The following is a 13,539-nucleotide window of genomic DNA, read 5'->3' on the forward strand; positions in this document are numbered from 1 at the left end:
AAACAACACAAATCCTCACATAAGAGCAAAATGATAAACACAATTGATGAGGTCTTGGAACTATTACACATGGATCTATTTGGTCCTGTAAGTGTTCCAAGTATTGGAAAGAAGAGATTTGCCTAGTGATCACTGATGATTATGCAATACTTGGGTATACTTCATGGGCAACAAAGATGAAACTCCAGATTTGATCAGAACCTATGTGCTAAAAATGGAAAATCAACTGGAAAGAAAAGTTAAGGTCATTAGAAGTGACAATGGGACAGAACTCGAGAATGGATTTATGGATGAATTCTGCACTTCTAAGGGGATCTTTCAACAATACAGTGCACCTAGAACTCCTGAACAGAATGGTGTTGTAGAAAGAAGAAACAGAACACTGATTGAAGCTGCAAGGACCATGATTGCTGATGCAAATCTGCCAGTTACTTTTTGGGCAGAAGCAATCAACACTGCATGTTATGTGTAGAAAAGGGTTCTTCTAAACAAAGCTCAAAACAAGACTCCATATGAGATTATCTTCAAGAGAAAGCCTTATGTGAAGTTCTTGAAGCCTTTTGGATGCGATGCTCACTATTGAATTCAAAGGACTACCTAAACAAATTCCAGTCAAAATCTCTGGAATGTTTCTTTATGGGCTACTCATCTCATTCAAAGGCTTACAGAGTCTATGTGAAGGAGCACATGGTGGTCATTGAGTCTTCAAATATAATTTTCAAAGAGAACCACTTTAACAATGTTGAAGGACCCAAATGGCTTTTTGGCTTGGAAAAGATGATCAAATCTTTCAAAATCTACAATGAAGATATGGATGACAGCATGTACAGAACCAGCTTTGAAGATGAGGGAAAACAAAAACAAGTTGATGTGCACAAGCTATGGTCATCTGTTACTCCTGAAATAATTGGATTTAACTTTGAGAGAAGCAACCAACCAAGGGCTGAAGTTGATCTGAATGAACAAGATGCAGCCATTAAAGTTTCTAATGAAGGTCCAAGTGAAGTAGAAAATGAACTAATTCAAAGTCAACAACCTGTCCAGTCTGAAGGGATAAATCAATTTGAAGATAGGTATAAGTCTTTGTTTGACTCTCTACAATTTGGGTCAAATGAAGCATCATCATCAGAAATTAATCAAGTTCAAGCAACTAAAAGTTCAAGAGAGAATTGAAAATGAATCTGCTGAGTTAAACATGACAAATCTAGAGACAGAAGTGTCTGCAAAACAAGTTGTGCAGACCACCTCTGTTGAAAGAAATCACCCTGCAGTAAACATAATAGGAGACTTGCATGAAAGAGTGACTAGAAGCTCTTCTGAAAAGGCACACATCTGTCTGTATGCCTGCTTCTTATCCCAAGTTGAACCAAAGAACATTGGTCAAGCTTTGAAAGACAACAGCTGGGTAGAAGCTATGCAGGAAGAGTTAGCCCAATTCAGAGACTTACATGTATGGGACTTGATGGACAAGCCCAAAGGCAAGTATGCTATTGGAACAAAATGGGTATTCAGAAACAAGAAAGATGAAAGGGGGATAGTGATCAAGAACAAAGCAAGATTGGTGGCTCTAGGATGCTTACAGGAAGAAGGAGTGGACTTTGAAGAAGTCTTTGCTCCAGTTGCAAGAGTAGAGGCTATCAGGATCTTTCTGGCATATGCAACATCAATGAATATTAAAGTCTATCAACTTGATGTAAAATCTGCAGAGGAGCCATTGACAAGACCTTATTCTATAAAAGGAGGAACAAGGATCTGCTGCTGCTGCAAGTGTATGTGGATGACATTATCTTTGGCTCTGCAAATGAACAAATGTGCAAAGAGTTTGAGCAAGTAATGAAATCCAAGTACAAGATGAGCTCAATGGGGGAAATGAATTTCTTCCTTGGACTTCAGGTGCAACAGAAGGCTGATGGAATCTTCATTAATCAATCAAAGTATGTACAAGAGATTCTTAACAAATTCAAGTGCCAAGACTTCAAGACAGTGTCTACACCAATGGACACACATGAGAAAATGGTACCTGATGAAAAGGGGGAGCCAGTGGAACAACATGAATATAGGGCCAAGATAGGATCACTGATGTATCTCACAACATCTAAGCCAGATATTATGTTTGCTGTGTGTGTTTGTGCGAGATTCCAAGCTAACCCCAAAGTCTCACATATGCTAGTAGTTAAGAGGATCTTCAAATATCTAAAGGGAAAACCAGATTTGGGGATTTGGTATCCAAAGAACCCTTCCTTTGACTTGATGGCCTACACAGATAGTAACTATGATGGTTGCAACATGAGTAGAAAATCAACCTCTGGAGGATGCCAGTTTCTAGGGAATAGGCTGGTATCTTGGCAATGCAAGAAGAAAACTACAGTGTCAATCTCTACTGCTGAAGCTGAGTATATTGCTGCCTCTACTTGCTATACGCAGGTTCTGTAGATTCAAAATCAACTGCTGGATTATGGTCTGAATTTCTTACTTACACCTTTTTTTAATTGATAAAACTGCTGCAATGTTTATTGTTAAGAATGCAGTCCAACATTCTAAGACTAAGCACATTGAAATTAGACATCATTTCATTAGGGACTGTCAGGAAAAAGGTTTAATAGAAATGAAAAGGGTAGACACATCTGATAATTTGGCTGATTTGTTCACCAAACCTTTAGATAAAATCAGGTTTCATTTTCTGTTAAAATGCCTAGGAACGATAAATGCTGATGAAGTTTGATTTAGGATGTGTGCTTAAGTGAGGTGCTAACTGATTATCTGTGTTACTCACTTTGAATGTTTGCATGATGATTTGCTATGCTTGAATGATTACTCAAATTGCATAAATCATGTATGTGACTGTATTTGTGTAGAAATTTTGTTAAAACTGCTAATTACAGCTTTTGGCACTTTAATTTGTGCTTGCATGATGTATTTCTCTGATTCTAAGTACTTCGAGCATGAATCTGTGCTTGATAGTGTGCTTGTTTCTCTTCGAGCACAAGCAAAGCCTCTTGTAAGACTATTCTAAGTCATTCGAGCACAGATGTCATAGCTCAGCTGCTCGAGCATAGAATTTTCTCTTGAAAATTTTTTTTCAAGTATTTCGAGCATAATTTTGTGCTACATGGTGTGTCCAATGCTCTTCGAGCACAACCAAACCATACTTGAGGTTTCTCAAATAATTCGAGCACAAACGATGTGTTACTTGTGGTCGAGCATGGACATATGTTCTGGAAAACTTTCTAAGTACTACAAGCACATGTCTACTACTCGAGCACTAAGCTAAGTCTTTCGAGCACAATATCGGAAATGATAAATCTTATGTTTTTGTTGGGACTTATATTTTAGACCGACGCATCGAATTATTATAATTATGGGTGAAAAATAATTAATATTTTTGGTCTCAACCAAGGGTGGATGGCTTGAAGACCAAGACATGCTAGACTAGTATAAATAGATGTATTTGCTAATTTGTCTAGCATGAGTGTATTTTGTATTTGGTGAGATCTAGGGTTTTATCCCTAGGAGAGAGCCGCCGCCTCCGGGATGAGCTCTCCTGGAGTTGGCTGATCTTTATTATATGTATGAGTGCTATGAATGACAATCCTTTGACTAATGAAATCATACTACCACTTCTTTATTTGTGTTTCGATTACATGTCCATATACCATTCAAGAGTGAATATGATTCGATCCTTGCTTAGATCCGAGCTCCACCGTTAATAACGACTAGTATTCACGCTTCCGCACCGGGGCTCGGTTCTATCAAGTGGTATCAGAGCGGGTTACCGAAACGTTCAGACTAACCGCTGAATCTGATTCAATTCGCTCTTGAATCCGCCATGGACGGTAAACTTTGAAGTTTGTTGAAGTTTTGTGTGTTTTTGCATGGATTTGGATGATATTTGATGATTTGAAGATGACTTATGTGAATGGATGCTTGGGTTGATGATTAGTTCGGAGATTCAACATCGCTTTCACGTTTATTTGTTCAAATTCGTCTAAATCTGCAGTTTTCGGTTCGTTTTTGGTCGAACTTGTTTATATTTGATGTTCTAGATCTGATTCTTTGATGAAATCGATGTTAGATTGGTGATAGAATGTTGATTTCGTGATGATTTGATGATATTGCAATGATTAATTTCATATATCAAGTGTTTATTTCAGTTCAAAGAATTTAGGGTTCATAAGATAAAAATCAGGGAAAAACGTTTTTGCTGATGGATTCTTTCACAAGCAGACTCATTATGTGTTCGAGTAGCTCCTGCTAATACATAATTTTATACGAGTAGATATGTTGTTGCTGAAAGTTTATAGACAAACAGTTAGCAATAGGTCACGAGTAGTTGGCTAATATTATTCACGAGCATTGAGTTTGCTGACTGTTAAATTCACGAACAGATAGGTTATGATTTTGGTTCGAACAAGTTGCAGCTAATTCAGTCAGTTCATGAGTAGATGAAGCGAACATCTGCAGGTTGTAGTGAACAGTTACAAGCTGTTGCATCTGGACAATTGTTTAAGGGCAGCTGCTGCATAATTGTACCAAGGATATTTCAATGACGCGGGGGGCATATTTGTTATTTTGCTGCTGCTATATGTGTTCGAACTGTTTCATTGGCCACTGATATAATGTTAACACTCAAATTGCTGCAGCTGATACTCGAGCAATAAAGCCAGTAGCTGTTGCACATTTTCATCAGTGACAATTCAGTATTTTCAGCTAATGGTACAAGTCTTAATGCAGATGGTACAAGTTTTGCTGCACATAAGGGCTGCTGTTGCTGTACTATTTCACAAACAGATCTATGATGTTGCTGATATAATACAGTTTGCAGCTAGTGATCCATTTAGTCACGAGCAGCGAGGGCTGTACAATTAACCAGGGTTATTTTGATATTGTTGCTGCTGGTACAAGAGGGTATCTTTGTAATTATTATTTGCTGATCTATTTTTTCATTCACGAGCAAGGGCAGGTATGCATAGTCTCGAGTAGATGTTGTTGCAGCTGATATGTTCTCCAACAATATTTTTCACAAGCCTTTGCAGTTATGGAGTCATTTTAACAAGCAGATAGCATACACGAGTAATTGTTTTCTGATTCCGAACAGATACAACAGCAGCATATCAATAATCATGCGGGGATATTTTCGTCAGGTTACTGCTGATATTTCATTACTCAAAACAGTTTTGCAGCTGCTGCACTATTTAACGAGCTGATTATTGCTGATTAAAACATGCTGTTAACGAGGTGAGTGTTTGCTGATTATAAAGTGCTGTTAACGAGATGTTGATGCTGCTGATTTTAGTGCTGCTGTTGCTGAATTTGGTGCTGAAAATGCTTACTTTAGTGCTGAAATTGATGATTTTGAAGCTGAAACGAGTAGTATGTGTGCAGAAAAAGTTAAGCTTTTACCTCGAGCATATAATCCTTTTTCGAGCACATCAAGTTTGGATTCGAGCACATGCATCGATATGGTTACTCGAAAGGTAGCTTATTGATTGCTCGAGCATGCAAAGTCGAGCACAAATGTCATGTCAGGTGCTCGAGCTCAGTCATGTCTTGAAAAACTTTCCAAGTATTTCGAGCATGAAACTGTGCTTGGTGTGTCTGTTATTCTTCGACCACACTTTTGCTCCTGATCATTAAGAAAAATACAAGTGCTTTCGAGCACACTTTTGTGTCAAGCACACCTTGTTTTACTTGAGCAAACCCTCTTCGAGCACACTTTGGCTCCTGAGCATGCCCATGAAAAGAGAAGAAAAAGACAGGTGTTTTCGAGCACACTTTTGCTTTTGAGCATGCTCAGGAAAAGAGAAAAACTAAGTATTTTCGAGCATGGTCTCAAGCATGCTCGATGACAGAGAAAAAGACAAGTATTTTCGAGCAAGGTTTCGAGCAAGCCCTCCAGCATGCTCGAGTAACTACAGAAAAATACTAAGTGTTTTCTCGAGCAAGGTCTCGAGCATGGTCCATGCTCGAGTAGTAAAAAAAAAATTGTAGTATGCTCGTGAAGGGACTTTGACTTATGTGTGCTCGTGAACCGATAATCCTTGCTCGTGATTGAATTAAAAGTTTTTGAAGAAACTTTTGGATCTTTTGATTGAGGTGACTTTCTAAAGTCAAATGGGCCAAGATGGAGAAAATACTTAATATTGGCTTATCCGTTGACTTTTTGACCATGTGCTTTCAACGAAAAATGTTTGCCCAAGTTTGAGTGACTATTTGGAAGTGACTTTTCTGGTCAACTCAGCTGTTGACCATGTCGGGTCAACGAGGGGCATTTTGGTCATTTTTGAAGATTTTTGAGCAAAAATTCGGCAAAATTCACCAAAACTTCACAACTTCAACAAGGTGCTTACAAGATCAAGATGGTTGATTTTTCCGGATCATTTCATAAGTTGACCAAGTCAAACGTCAACTATCAACCACAAAGATTGTTGAAATTGAAGAGTTTCATGTTTTCACCCATACTTGATTTGAAGACACATTTTTCAAAGACAATTGCAACGAAATTGGGGGAGTTAAAATTCCTGAATTTCATTGCAAATTGCTTGCTTCAAATCAAGTGAAAAGACTCAAGTTAAGGAAAAGTTGATCAATAATCCAAGATTATTTAGAAATGTTTCATTGTTTGTGAGTATGGTACGATCGAGCATGATTTACTACTTCGAGCAAGGTTCTGAACCTTAAATGGTTGATTCCTCTAAGTGTTAAGGCTTCGAGCAAGCTACACTTCATCTAGCAAGAGTATTCTTCTATCGAGCATGGATTGCCAATCTAGCAAACAGCTTGATCATACAGGTTTTAACCAAGTGTTACGAGCACAGGCTGATCGAGAACATGGGGACGAGCATGGATGCAATAAGAGGATGTCACGTGAATCAAAGCAAAGACTTCGAGCACAGTTCAGTTACCGAGCAAGATTTACATCTGAGCATGCTAAAGATTGTTGAATAAGAAAAGCTGAAGACATCAAGAAGAATGAGCTTCCTCGATGGAGTTATTCGAGCAAAGCTTGAACAAGTTAAGAGGAATGAAGCTTACTCAAAGGGAATATGTATTCTTCGAAAGAGAATATATTCCAAGTAAAATCTGCTCGAAGACACTCATCGAGCATACCTAGCAAAGGAAAGGTTTGAAGATGACTTACAAGGAAAGAAACGGATTTGAAGAATGGAAGATTATCTGCTGATCACATAGAGTTGAAATTCGATGGCATCGGTCTAAGGGGGAGATTGTTGGGACTTATTTTTAGACCGACGCATCGAATTATTATAATTATGGGTGAAAAATAATTAATATTTTTGGTCTCAACCAAGGGTGGATGGCTTGAAGACCAAGACATGCTAGACTAGTATAAATAGATGTATTTGCTAATTTGTCTAGCATGAGTGTATTTTGTATTTGGTGAGATCTAGGGTTTTATCCCTAGGAGAGAGCCGCCGCCTCCGGGATGAGCTCTCCTGCAGGTGGCTGATCTTTATTGTATGTATGAGTGCTATGAATGACAATCTTTTGACTAATGAAATCATACTACCACTTCTTTATTTGTGTTTCGATTACATGTCCATATACCATTCAAGAGTGAATACGATTCGATCCTTGCTCAGATCCGAGCTCCACCGTTAATAACGACCATTATTCATGCTTCCGCACCGGGGCTCAGTTCTATCAGTTTTCTCGAGTGACTTTCGAGTATGCTCGATAAACTTCTGAGCATGCTCGACAGACTCATGTGATTATCTGAATGATTTCTACTGTCTGAATGAATGTGTTTTGATACTGTGATAGTGTGTGATTGTTAAACATGCTTAAATGACAACACTGTTTTTAAAATCAATGTTTTTCAATTGAATTTTCAAAAGGAAATGGTTTTTAAAATAGTAAAAGTCTTTGACTAAGCAACACGGTTTTCGGTGATATTTCATAATAGACATGATAATATTATCCAAGTTCCCAGCTTCAAAGAAGCTAGAAACTGTTTTCTGTGGAGATTGAATCCAACCTAAAATGGGAAATGATAGTATATTGTCTAATCTCCAAACCTATAGATTAAAAGCTTAAAAGATTTTTGTTCAGCATATTGACAATTCGTGTGGTATCTTCTCATCAGTGTAGTGACTGATGTGATACAAACCTAGTAAATTTTTCTAAGTTTGATGTGGTGATTCATCTGAAGACCAAGGTATGTTTTCTTACACATCTCTCCGTATGATAGGCAGAAAGGTGATTACCCAATCATTCACGAGCCCGTTGCTGTCTTGGTCTCTTAAAATCAAATTTATAAAAATATATGAGCGTCAAAAGAGTTATATGCAGTTGAAAGGCTATTAAAGAAAAATGAAGCATAAAGAAAAATATTGAAAAGAAAATTAGAACATTGTTTCAAAAATAATATTAAGAATAAATAAAACATCTTGACTTTAAGGGGCACCAAGGGAACTACAGGAGTGGGGCATTTAAATAAGTCCTAAATAATCTGAATGTAAGGCATGTAAGTCCGGATGGCTTGTAAGTCCAACGTTCAACCTTGAAGTCGGATATATATATGACTGCTCAAATAAATAAATATTTTGATCGAGGCATCAGGTGGTTGAAGTCAAATTGGGGTGATTGGAGAAAGCTAAATAAGCTTTGAGAAGAGATAAGGAACAACCTGAAGTCCAAAGTGTAACCATTCCAACTCAAGCTCTTAATTGAATCTTATGCATATCACGAAAGTTATAAGAATCATGTTAAGTGCTTCCACCTAGTGTCAACCTGACTTAAGTCATAATAAGGCTGAAAATGAAATGGTGTGATAGTTATTAGATAATCTGATCCCATGTTGAGATCTTTCCAAATAAATTAAAATGAATTTTATTTTGAACTGGATTTTGATCTCTTATTTCGCCTTAAACAAACTGTTTAGGTCAGCTCATCAAGTTTGAATTGATCATTTTTAATTCGAGCAGAAGAACTTTGCTTACTAAGCATGATAACATTGTGTCAAGCATCCTATGTGATTTGTATGAATTGTCTATGTGTTTCGAGCATGCATCTTACCTTCGAGCATACTAATGACATGAAAATTTGCTGTTAAGTGTTTCGAGCATGCATCTTACTTATGAGCACCCACTATGATGTGAAAATAGATGCTATGTGTTTCGAGTATGATTGCATGATGAATTGAAAGACCTAAGTTTTCGTGTATAGAAGTATGCTAGGTGTTTCAGTATAACTGTTCGAGCTTAAGGAAATGGATCAATTTTGTTAAGTAGTTCGAGCAAACTTGTGTGCTAGACCCTTAGGTTATGCGTTCGAGTACAAACATAAGAAAGATTCAATCTGCTAAGGCTTTCGAGCATAAGGGTACATCGAGCACAATTAAGCTTTAGCAATCTAAGTTAGTCGAGCAAAGGTTCTAACACTTAAGAATGCATCTCGAGCATGGGATATGGTCATGATAGATCTCTAAGTATCTCGAGCATGATGCATCTTCGAGTAGGGTTAGATTACAGGTGTGACTCAGGATTACATATTTAAGAATTTGTTAAGTACGGTCGAGCACACTAACCCTCTAGTTTGACTCAATACTCGAGCATGTTTCAATCAAACATCTGGCTAAGGCATCGAGCACAAGTCTATTCGAGCACATTGCTTCGAGCATACTAGTGCTCAAAGGAATCAGATTCCAAGTACTACGAGCAAGGGTTGTACTATGTACTCGAGTACAGTGGAAGACAGCTGTTGCCTTGGTTGTATGCTCGAGCAAGGGAGGTACATTAAATTTGATATTAATTGACAACTGTCGTGTGCTAGACGACAAATCGAGGTACTGTACCACCCAAACGTTAGGTATAAAAGGGGGAATTAGAAAATTTTTCACATATTTCTTCCTCTCTTAAACCTAAACACAAAAAACCCTCTTGCTCGTGTTATCTTCCACTTGCTCGATTACTCTAATACTTGCTCAAATTTTACTTAGAATACAGCCATTAGCTCTGTTTCGACTTCGGTAAGACATCATTATTCGATAATCGTCACACCGATTTCGGAATTAGGATTTCCAATTGATTAATGAACTAATTGGTTACTTGTTTGTGCAGGTACGCATATTACTACGGAACAGGTTATTGAAGTCACTAAATTCATTTTCTCATCTTCGATTATTAGTTATGCAGCTTTGTGTACTGACATAATTCTTTATTTTGCATAACTGATGGCTTTAAAATTCGAGAAGAGGCACAATATGTGCGCTCATTTGGAGCTCGATGATGACAATCAGGAGTTGGAGTTAATGATAAACTTTTTGAGGAAATCTAACTTGAGAGTAGCTCTCACTGAAAGTCCCACAATTTACAGAAACCATATTGCAGATTTTTGGGGATCACCTACCTATGTCAGTGATGTCAACGGAGAAAGAACTGAGGCATCGGTCCTAAATCACGATATTGAGATCACAGAAGAATCTATACGAGCTGCATTGGAACTAAATGACAACTTTAATGCTCAGCCATCCTACTCAGTTCCCAGATTGTTAAGAGTCTTTCAGGAGACTATGGGATACCAAAGAGGAGTGAAGGAAGGCCAGTTTCAGAAAGGTAGTTTTCAGTTAATCTACCGTTTCCTGATTCATAACGTCATCCAGTCCTTATCTCCTAAGAGAGGGACTTGGACTTTATTGAGCAGAGAGCTTGGAACTCTCACAGTGGCTATATTTTACCAACAGCCTTTCAACATTTCAAGATTTATCTTTCAAGGGTTGGTATCAAATGCAGAGAAGCAAGTTAATCAGCAATTTCTTATGTATCCCAGGTTTCTACAGATTTTGATAAACAGAGAATTGCCTGATCTGTTTGCAAACGAATGAAAGATGCTCAGAGCAAATTTGTTGTAATGATGAATGGGATGTACTCCCATGGTTTCTTGTACCTGCGCTAGGAGCAATTGATGTGCCTTGAACCCTAGGGAATACTGATGATAAAGAAGATGATGATGTGAATGATGGTGGAGATGACAATGATCAAAACGACGATGGGGACAATGGTCCGGAAGGTGGAAATGACATGGTTGTTGGTTGTAATGATGATGCAAAAGATGTTGTTGAGGGTAATGTGCCTTTGATTGAACAATTTGCACATGAGGAAGATAATGCAGAGGTAGAGGTACATGAGGAGACAGATGAACTGGTTGTTGGTCTAGTCAACCAAGCTACAGGGCCAATGGATGATGATGAATTTATAGCAAATGTTGTATCAGATGTTGTTGAAACGATGGATGATGATGAATTTATAGCAAATGTTGTATCAGATGTTGTTGAAACGATCAACAAGATAACTCCACCAGACTCACCACCACCTGAGATCTACAACGATGACACAGACTCCATTGATTTAAATGATGTAGATGACAATGTTCCTTCCTCACCAGCCACAACTGAACCTGCTTTATCTGATACTGAACCAATTGATAACATTCCTGTCCCTACACCACCTCAACCATCCCAACCCATTCATTCCACACACATTCATACACCACCATCTTCCCAGTACAAGATCAACCTGCTACTGCCACTACCCCACCAACTCAATCAATCCCATCTTCTGAACCATACAAAGTGCCATCTCCAAAAACTGATGAGTCAGAACCCTTTTCTGAACCCGAACCAAAGCCAAATCAGGAAACTCCACCCTCAAGCCCTAATCTTTATGATATTCTTTGTGAGAATGCCAAGCTTGAATTTTAAAACATCATGTTGAGAGAAAAGAATGGCATCTTAACTACAAGGAACTCGGCATTGGAGGCTGCATTGAATGAAGCTTTGTTAAGGATTCGAAGCCTGAGGGGCAGTCTGAGGTTGAGAAGACCTCAGATGCACCAAAACAGGGGGAGAAAACTGAAGGTGCAGAGAGTTTGAAGGTGATTGAAGAATTATATGAAAGTTCTGATGAGGAAGTTGTGGAAGTTGGACCATCAAGTGCTTTAAACATGATAAATCAAGCATATAATGATGGAGATTCGGATGATAAGGGGGAGAGTGAAAGGGAAGTTGAGACTGAAGAGAATAAGCTGAAAAGAAAAGAAAAGGGAAAAGGGATTGCTTTTACAGATAATGATTTACACCCCCTGCCCCAAAACAAAATTCAATCTGGTTATGAAATACTATTAAAATACAATGTGATTGATCCAGACATAGCTGAAGTTGAGTTAGTAAAAACTGCTATAAGAATGATGAATGAAGAATTAGACTCTATAGATCAAGAAGAAGAGGAGGAAATTCCTTAGGAAGTGCTTGAAGCACTGATAAAGATGAAAGAGAAGGAAGAGGAAGATGAGAGGATGAGGAAAGAGGCAGATGATGCCATTAAGGCTACACTTGAAGCTCTCAAAGCAAAGTTGAATGTTGATGAACAAGAGCACACACTGACTGAAGAACCAGTGACAAGTGAACATGAAGAGCCTATGGTGACTGAAACTGAACTACCTGAAACAGAATCTGCCAACACTGAAATGGAAACTAATAAAGAACAAGAGACTGGCCTGAGATTAAGAGAAGAACCTAAGAAGGATGAGGGACCAAGGATGCCATGGAATGTATATGTTAAGTTCATTGCTCAGCTGGTTATGCTCAGAAAAAATTTTGACATTCTCCTACATCCTGATGAGTTCAGACCGGAAACTGTGGCTGCAGCCAGGAGAGCTCAAGAAGAACAAAGAAAAGAACAATGGAAGAAAAGCCAACTCCTGCTAACAGATACATCTGAACCAATTATAGATGAAGTTTGTGATGAAGATGACCATAAGTCAGAAGAATCTAAGACATCTGAAACAGTTGATGAAGAAATCATACTTGAAGGGCCAGAAGTTGAAGTAACTCAATCCAATACTCCCACTCCATCTCAATCATCTTTGAAACGAAAGGATATAGCTGAAATTGAAACACCCAAATCCAAAAGACAAAAATCCGTAAAGGTAATGGTGTGTAAAAAAAGGTTGGACAAATTGGAAGAAATGAGGAGGGCTCGGTCTGAAAGAAATGAAGAACTGATGATTGAGGCTCTCCATAATCTTGAAGAAACAATTGACTTAGAAGATGAGAACGAAGATGATGAGGGGTCAAAGGATGTTGAAATGGAGAATGAAGACAGAGATTATTTGATTAGCTTGGACTATGACCTTAAGTACCTTCAAAGACTAACAAAAGAAGAAATAGCCAAAGAAGCTGATGGTTGGAGACAAAGGGAAACAAGAAGAGAATTTCTGATAAAGGCTGGGTATAAGCCTGCATTTTTAAATTTACAATCTTTTGACTAAATTGATAAGTTGTACAAAAAGGCCCTGGTAGATGACATGGCAAGCATGGTTGAAAGAGTGAACAAAAGAAGAAAGACAAATGATGACAAGGAATATGAATCTATGAAGGAGAAACATAAAGATATTCAATTCCTACAAATTCATGGTTTTGAATACGAGTCATTGATCAAACTCACTCTGGAAGAATTGAAAAAGAAAGTTCAAAATGTTAAAGACTCATACAAAAATCAAAAACAGTCTGTTGATCGGGAAAGA

This window comes from Bidens hawaiensis, unplaced genomic scaffold, assembly GCF_021521415.1.
Source record: "Bidens hawaiensis isolate Kalapana, Puna unplaced genomic scaffold, B.hawaiensis_p1.1 tig00042997_1, whole genome shotgun sequence".
NCBI classification, from domain to species: domain Eukaryota; kingdom Viridiplantae; phylum Streptophyta; class Magnoliopsida; order Asterales; family Asteraceae; genus Bidens; species Bidens hawaiensis.